This window comes from Cebus imitator, unplaced genomic scaffold (assembly GCF_001604975.1).
Source record: "Cebus imitator isolate Cc_AM_T3 unplaced genomic scaffold, Cebus_imitator-1.0 Scaffold184, whole genome shotgun sequence".
Classification (NCBI taxonomy): Eukaryota; Metazoa; Chordata; class Mammalia; order Primates; family Cebidae; genus Cebus; species Cebus imitator.
In genome coordinates this window covers 3885095-3894818 of record NW_016107499.1, presented here as the reverse complement: position 1 = coordinate 3894818, position 9724 = coordinate 3885095, and the positions used below count along the sequence as shown (strand labels likewise).

General features: G+C 32.4%; 1 pseudogene; it reads left to right on the top strand.

Moving 5' to 3' along the window:
* The first annotated feature begins 184 nt into the window (after nt 1–184).
* LOC108316233 lies at nt 185–1016 on the top strand (annotated as a pseudogene).
* Nucleotides 1017–9724: the final 8708 nt, after the last annotated feature.

Genomic DNA, 9724 nt, shown 5'->3' with positions numbered 1-9724 from the left:
AGTAGTAAGTTAATATTTAAAAACAACATAAATGAACTATTCTTATGATAAATTATCATCATTTGAGAAGAGTTTGAGGATGTTAGGAATATTAGTAGGGTAAGTAATATTGGATCCAGAAAAAATGCTATTTAAAAATGACTTTTTAATCATGATTTTTCATGGATTTTAAACTTTCAGGAATAGCTTTGTTAACATGGATTTACGGATTCCTGTAAGACTTCCAAAACATTTTAAAATCATAACTACCTTTTCTGAGGATCCAGCAAGATGGCAGAGGTAGAGCAGAAGAAAAAGCGGACCTTCCGCAAGTTCACTTACCGCAGCGTGGACCTGGACAGGTGATGGACATATTCTGCGAGCAGCTGATGCGGCCGTACAGTGCACACCACCAGCGGCGGGGCTGAGCCCGGGCCTTTGGCGGAAACAGGACTTGATGCTGACGCGCCTGCGCAAGGCCAAGAAGGAAGCACCGCCCATGGAGAATCCAGAAGTGGTGAAGACGCACCTGCGGGACATAATGTGATCAACCTGCCTGAGATGACGGGCAGCATGGTGGGGGTCTACGACGGCAAACCTTCAACCAGGTGAGGTCAAGCTGGAGATGATTGGCCTCTATCTGGGAGAGTTCTCTATTACCTACAAGCCCGTGAAGCATGGCCGGCCGTGCATTGGGGCCACCCACTCCTCCTGCTTCATCCCCCTCTAGTAGTGGCTCTGCTAATAAAGGCACACAGATCTCCAAATAATAATAAAATAAAATAAAATCATATCCAAAGATAAAACAAGTGTTGCTTCTGCTGCTATTACTGCTACTACTACCAACTATCATTAATTGTCCTCCCACTATTGTTTTGAGCCTTTGTTTTCTTAGTCAGATGTGACCACATGCTTCTTCATTCCTTTTACCAAAGAAGAAACTGAGCAATGTGACCAAGAACACAAAATAATAAGTGCAAAGATGAAGTGAGCTCTACATGAAATGACGGTTATTTTCATCTTTCAATGGCATTTGTTCATAGAATAAAGTATTAATGTTCAAATACTTTAATAATTTTCTGAAGTGTCTCATTCCTATGCTTCAAATATTATATTTGGAAAACAATGACTGCTCCACCAGAATAAAAGGGTTTCTGACAGATTTAAATAGCGCAATCTATGGAAATCCTTTACAAAATTTAAAAATATACATGGAGTCTTTGTAACTCAATATGAAGTTGAGCTTACCTAGAAGAAAAATGAAAACAAGTAAATTTATTTTTGTCAACTTAGTTCAGGGTTCTTAACAAATCCTTAAATTTCTCATCTACTCAAAGGCAGCCAGGTGCAGTGGTTCATGTCTGTAATTTCAGCCACTTGGGAGACAGAGGCAGGAGGGATTGCTTGAGTACAGGAGTTCAGGCCTGTATTGTGCTATGATTGCACCTATGAATAGTCAGTGCTCTCCAGCCTGGGCAACAAGGCAAGACCCCATCTCTTAAAAATTCGTTTTTAAAGCATTATCAAAATTTATTAATGGCATTATAAGAATTAAATGAGTCAGTAAAGGGCTTAATAGAGAGAAGATATTTCATAAATGGTATTTCTATTTATAGTAGTGGATAAAGTAGCAGTAATAATGGAAGTAGTACCAGTCATAGAAGAGTGGGGGTATAGCACAGTTAGAGCAAAAATTGTTATTATTTTACTATGGTTCTTGAAAAAATGTCAAATCCATGGAAGAATTTATACTCATATTTTTTGACTTAGTATTTTGTATATTTTCTCTTTTCCTTGCACCTGTGTATGCCCAATTTTAAATGTGAATTGTTTACATTTTGAAATTTCTGAAATTAGATATGCATCTGAAAGTAATATCTCCCCAATATAGCTAGAATTTTCGTTTGTTTCTTCTTACAGTAGATTGACTTAAAAAGAAAACCTTTAGGTTGTTATACGTATCATTTTACATTCTTGTTTTCAATCATCTCTTCAGTTTTCCTTCCATTTACATTTTCCTAATATACATATTTAAGAGTAATATTTTGAAACATTTTACCAAATATTTTTGAAAAATATTTTCTAATGTTGCATGCTCAGGTTAATTTTTACTAATAAGAACAAAATTACTTTATCATTTTTCATAAATCTTTGTTAATAGCTCTTCTTTTGATTCCTCTTGAGATAATTTTTATAGTAAAATTTTATTGTCAAATGATATAAATATCTTTCTTATTGGGAAGAATGATTTCCTTTAGTTAACTTTAATTTAACTTTGAATTTTGAAAGATATGTATAAATATATATAAACTTATTTTAGAACATAAGATACAGGTAAGTAAAAAGGTTATTATCTTACCAATTGTAAGTAGTTAAAATAATCTGCATTTAATACTCTTTTCAGTAACATAGTAAACAATATTCTTAGTTTTTAACTTAATAATATATTATAAATAGTAATTATACCTTTGAAAATGCCTACACTGTATTCTTTTGTTGTTGTTTGTTTAGAAATTCTTTAATTTTCTTTTTAAACATTTTTTCGTACAAACTTACGGGGTACATGTGAACTTTTGTTACATGTATACAATGTGTAGTAATCAAGTCAGGGTATTCAGGGTTTCTATCACCTGAGTATAATACATTTTTTTAGCCTTAGATACTCTATTGTGCTGTGAAAAATGGAATTGTATTCTACTTATACCTAATATATTTAAATTATAGTTTTGTTATTGGATATTTCAGTGTTTCCACTTCTTTTCTAATAGTCTGTGGTATATATAAATTTAGGTAAATCATATTATAGTAATATGAAAATAAATTCTTCAAAGTAAAATTTCTTGGAAAATATTCATGAATATTGTAAGGCTCTCGCTTTCTCTCTACATATATGTATACATATATGTATACATATATGTACACACATACATATATATCTTTTGTGACGTGCATATGTAAAAAGGAAGAAAATGATATCTGGGCAAAATCACCTTCTAAGTTATGTGCGTGTGTCCCAAACTTTAGAAAGATATTTACAATTCCACTTTTACCAGCATCTTCTAACTTATAAGATAATTTTGCCCAGACGTCATTTTCTTCCTTTATATGTTATCAATTTCCAAAAATAAAATAAAATTCTGAGCTACATGAATGAGAACTAGAAACTGTGAGAAAATGCCTAAAGTTTATTTTTTACTGTTTTTTTTTTCTCTCTCTCTCTTTAAACTGATCAGAAAGACTTAAACCTGGTTCTGAGAAAGCGGGATGTGAGCAGGAGCTAAGCAATAGTGAATGTGATAGAAACTGTTCCTCAGTCCCAGCCCAATACAGTCAGTTGAATTAGAGCACAAATCCAGGTCCTAAAAGTTGACTGACGCATAGTGAGAAAAGCAAAGCGTGCATATGAGTTAGAGTGTGCGTGACTGTGCTTCTAAAATTGAGCCAGAATATCTTGTAATTATGTCTTTGCAGGAAATAAAGAAATAATCTTTATTTTAAATTATGTCTTAGTAGGCTATCAGAATTCACCTTGGTTTTTGCATTTAATTATGGAGTTTCAGCCTTTGCCTGTATTTGATTCTTCACAGGAACACCAGCAAAATCCTACTGTGTAGCCAAAAACCACTATTTAATCATTATATCTTCAAAATTGGTTTTATATTAGTGTGAATAATCTAAAACAAGATTTTATTTTTTTTTTTTTTTAGTGTGGCGATAATTATGCAAAGCTAATTTCATTCCAGGATGAGAAACACAATACTATTTCCAGTGCTGGAGGAATTAACAGACGAAGCCATCCTGTATGACTCTCGTAAAGATGTAGAGGATTGTCACAAAACATTCACCATTTATAATATTATCCTGTATTATATTAGTATTTATGTTCCCTAAAAATTAATATATTGAAATACTAACTTTTGATATTAAAATAATAGGAAGTAGGGAATTTGGGAGGTGATTAGGTCATGAGAGCAGCATCCTCATGTATTGGATTAATGTTTTTATGTAAGAGGCCATAGAGGGAGTCTGTGCCTTCCACCATGTGAAGACAAGGTAAGAGGGCATTGTCCATGAGGAAGCAGGCTATCACCAGACCTGCCAGCACCTTGAACTTCCAGCCCCCAAAACTGTGAGGAATAAATTTCTGTTGTATATGAGCCACACAGTTTAAGCTATTTTTTGTTCCACCGGTCCGAATGAACTGATGTTTTCTCTAATAAGATTTTGTGAAATACTAAAGCAGGCATTCTTAACTCACTCTTATAATTTTTATGGGTATACGTATGTATTCTGATACATTTTAATGCTTAATAGCTTTTTTGGATGATACATGGTTTGTACCCAAGTTTATAAGAAGATTGCTTGTTATTACTTCCTTGGGATATGGCTCCCCTGAATATCACGTAAGAAAGAGGATCTTATTTTTATTTTCTTTTGTAACTTGTTTTTTATGATCAAACACAGAATTAAATTGAAATAGTTTCTAAAATAGTAAGACAAACCATATATGCAGAATTGATCCCAATTAAAGTAATTGATTAATATGAATATTTAGTTCATTCATAATATTTCTGAATCTTTCGTATGCATTTGATAAGTTCATTTTACTCATAAACAACAAATATTAAAACTTAAAAAAAGATACATTTATTGTATCACCCTCATGGTTTGGATAAAATTTCACTTAACAAAGTACTGCTTCCATGCATAGCTTTCTACAACAACATATTTGTTGTGAAAATATTATGGACAATTTATTGAAATGAGGACAATTATCAATGATAGAATATGTTTTCTTCAGAGTATCCTTCGTATTAATTTTTTTTAAGACACCAAGAAATACTGGTTGGCTCCGGGACCAAATCAAATTAAGTATAGTATGTAATTAGTGTATATCTTATTTGCTCACTCTGTATGTTTCTATTAAATCCCTCTGTGTATAGAGCAATGTGTTGAACGCAAGTGAATAAAACATTCTTCCCATTCTTAAGTATTTTACAGTCCAGCTGGGAAGACACAAATTGAATCCAGCAGATAATATCATAGACATGCCATGCAGATAGTAAAAGTACAGATATTTTTAAAAATTCTAAGAGTCAAGTACTACTTGGGAATTAGAAATGGTGTATTAGAGAGGGAATTTGAACTATAGTCTGAAAATTGGTGAAGAGTTAATACGAGTCCTTTAGGCATGAAATGTAGTTAAGTAGCTCTGACCTATATTTACTCACATGGATTCAATCACTAAATAATCATTTATTTTACTAAATTATTCATATGGGAGACTAATTATCCTCTAGTAACCTTTTGAACCAGGGACACACCCTTACATAAGCATATAATATAAAAAGAAACATTAATCTTTATAGCATTTAGAATCTCTAATTCTCTAAGCTTACTTTAAAAACCAATATTGAATATTTATTAGCTAATGTTAACTTTGTAAGCCCCTTGAGGTAGGCAAGGCAATTTTAGATAACCCTGTGGATCAGACGCAGCAAATTTTAAAGATGTGAAAACTGATGCCATCAGAGGTTTAAATGCAAATAACTCTTAAGCACAGGCTTGGGAATTCAATCCAGGTATTTTGACCCCAGTTTAATTTATTCTTTTACTCTACTACACTACCTCTTTCAAATAAATAGCTTTAGCATTTGGATACTATGTTCTGTTATTAAAGCAGCTTACCACCCATCTTTTATATGGGGTAGAAAATAGGTTTAATCCTCTCCAGGGGAGCTCTTAACCTGGAAAGGAAGGAAATGCATCACAGGTGAAAGACAGCAGAACAATGTGACCTGCTGCTAATTTGCAGTGGTATTCATTTGGGTGGGATTTGACATTTCTGGGTAGATGTATATTTGTGATTGATATTTCATTCTTTAAAGCACAGCCTTTAAAACAGCTGTGAAATGCCAAGTTATTAATTTACACATTGCAAAATGTAGTGTTAGGAAACTGATTTACATCTTTCCAAATTCAACCCCAGGGATACTAGGCTTTTGAGATCAGCACATCATGAAGAAGATTATCCCAATCAGCATAACTCTAAAAACTGCTGCCCAACATTTAGCTCTGCACAGAGCCAAAGGGATGAAGAAGGTGATCAGGTGTAGTCACGGCAGATACAGCCAAAAGGGAAAGACATATACTTTGCAAGGTGGGGCAGGGAACATTTTTTTCTTTCATGTATGTATTTTTTTGTTTTAGACTTAGTTTATTTGGGGGGTGTATAGGACTGACAATTTAATTCTTCTTACCTGAAATAGTAAAACAATCTTTTGAGAAGAGGGTTTCATTTTAAATAACATGTAAAGCCTATTTTACAGATCTTCTTCCTGAAATGTATTCCTTATTATTTGTTTTGTTCTTCGCAGAGTAGATGCGAATGAATATACAACCATGAAAATAACTAGTACTAGCAAATCATGCCTTAGGCATTCTTAAAATGAAACACTACAGGAAACACTTTCATAACGAAGCTTTTGAAAGCCAATCCATGAATTGATGTCTAAATTGTACTGGAAACAATACATACTTGGAAATTGCCCTAGAGTTTAAACAATTTTTAACTACCACCCAACATTTTTTTTTCCATTTTTAGAGGCTTATATGAATTGGGACATTGATTTCATGGTAAACAAAATATTTACATAGACTTCTTTGTTCATTTGTCAGTATAGAAAAAGAATAAAAATACGAAGCAAAATAAAGGTGTTATCTCTTTACCATGATACCACTTACTATGTCCCTGACTTGCTGACATTTTAAAGGGTAAAGAAACAAAATATTTGTTCAGAAATGTGTTACAAAACTCAAATATACTAGTTGCTTACTGGGCAATTTGAATCTTCATAGCAAAACAAAATGTTTCAGCAGGGCTAAAAATATATAAAAAATTAAAATTTTAATTTGTGTTATTTGAAAATCTTAAATATCATAAAAACATATATATTGAAAATGATGACACAATATCAGTTGGAGTAAAGTAATGATTAGCAAGTATATCATAAGGAAAATATTGATACCTATGGTGTCATAAGCCAGACCACTAAAGACGTGTATGCTATAGTAACTAAGATTTTCTCCCACATTTGCTTTAAATAAAAATACATGTTTTCACATTTTATTAAAATGAACATTGACATATTTACAATACAATTCTGGTTAAGCATATGACAACTGCCTGAAAACAATTAAGTAGGAAATTTAAATTGTCAAGTGAAAATGTTCTTCAAAATTAAAGCTTGACATTTTCTTACCACCCATAGATGTGTCCCCACTATTAAATCCAAGAAGAATAAAATCAAATTCATTCCTTGTCATGACTTTGCTTTTGGTGTTCTAAAGACAATATAGAAAATCAATATCTGATATTTAAAGATTATTAAACTATCTGACCAAAAATAGTAAAAAACTGTCAAGTAGCTAATTAATATATGTTTATGTTTTAGGATACTTATCCATTGGTGAAGTCCTATAAACAATAAGTAAAACCTTCATCCAATGATACATTTAAAGAATGAAAGAAAACGATTTCTCTTTTTACTTGAACTACAGTAATATTGGTTAAAGTTACATTTACTGAATATTTACCAAATACCACTCTCAAGTACCACATTATTTGCTTGTCTGCAAACTTTTAAATCATTCTATGTGGTAATTGCTATTTTATTTATGCAGGCATAGTAGCTATATTTACATTGCAGAGATGGGAAGTGTAAGGCCAGCGTGGAATCCAATCTGATTATACTTGAAAGGAGAATCTCAGGAACACCATGCTCCACCTTCATCATCTTTATAAGATGATTTACTTCATCATTGAGGGGTGAAATGTCCATGTTTGCATCACTTACAGATACTAGTGTTTGTTTAGATGTATTAATTTCCCTCACTTTTATGTTAAAAAAAGAAGCAGAAAAATAATGCAATTTAGTTTGCTTTCTTGTTTTACTTGTCTATCCAGGTTGAATCCAATAAATCACCAATTACAGAACACTGAAGTTGGCTGGCATTAAGTAGCTTCTGGAACAACAGAGCTAACAGGCAGATTCATCACACACTTCACATGTTTTTGCCATAGGGATATATAGACAGGATTAAAATATGTCAAAAGAGACTAGAAAATTGCTAGTTCCCAAGTGGGTGGTTCTAACTCATATCAACTAAAAAAAAAAAATGCAGTTATTCTAATATTTCCCATTTTATCATATAATTTTTCTAAAAATTATTTTTGTCAGAAATATGATACAGAAGTTTCTAGAAAAAAGAAACTGATAGAAAAAAGTAATATGGAGACAAGTATAGAAACAAAATAAAGCAGCCATATCCTCAGTGATGACTATTTAATATGTATTTTGTTTCCTCTAATGTTATTTTCCCATAAATATCACTTGCCTCATAATCTTGCATACTTAAACAAATATTACATACAATACATTAACATAAAATTACCATTTTTGGAAAGTTCTAAGACCTTTATATATCTTCAAAAACTTAATACTCAAAACAATCTAATTGGCTATATATAATTAATTTCCTCATTTTATCAACACACGAAATAAAGATCACACATTCTTTTCCACACAAATTTTATTTCTTTTTAACTTTTTTAAAATAAATTTTATTTTAGCATTAACCTCTGGCCAAGTAAGGTAACTTGATAACAAGTATTTCATTTCACCTCCAACCTCTCAAAAATCAACACAATGATCCATATGATATACACCAAGGAACTTCTGACAATTTGTAATGTACACATTCAACTAACACCAGTTTAAATTGAATTGTTAGGTGAATTTAGCAAGCCTGCAGGGTTCAAGATCAATATAGCACTAACAAAAGACTATTTTTCTATGTGCAACCAACAACAACAAAAAAAACCCAAAATAAACACAAAAGAAATAAAACACAAATAATTAAATTGTCAAATCAAACTCACACAAATCTAAGATCTTAACAACAACAACAAAAAATCTAGGCTTCACTAGTATTGACAAAGATACAGTCACTCAAGTCTGAAAAAAGCCTGCATAAGTCTAACATACATTGGGCTCCCCGGGTTATTCCACAGCAAATCTATATCATCCAGTTTCCTATAATAGCTAAATCTCTAGGTTTTGTGATTTTTTTTTACATCCACAACAGAAGAACATTTAGTCTGAGAGATCTCCATTGTCCATTGTAACTTTCTGTGAAATTTTCTTTAGCTCATCAATGCTGTACTTACTATCTATAAGCAATGCTTAGTTATTAGGGTCATCCTTTCTCAGGCATTCCACAGATAAGTTTCATTTGCCTAGGAAATAGTGTTAGCTTATTTACCCATAAGTTTAGTTATGTAAAATAAAGGAGTTTATGTCAAATTGAGTCCCTTCTTTTACTTCTGTTAGCAGTTGCTTATGATAATCGGAAGATAAATGAATTGCAGGTCAGTAGTAATAACTTCTCCCTTTCTAGTTATGCCAGATGAAAGAATATCAGTAAACGTTTCAGGGGTGAGGGTTCAGGCAGCGGTACAAGGAAATGACAAGCTCTTAAGATTATGACGATATACATACACATATATGTGTGTGTGTATATGTATATTTCATTCATTCATTTGTTCGTTCATTCGTTCGTTCGTTCATTCATTCATTCGAGACAGAGTGTCGCTCTATTGCCCAGGCTGGAGGCTGGAGTGCAGTGGCGTGATCAGGATCTTGCCTCACTGCAGCCTCTGCCTTTTGTGCTCAAGTGATTTATT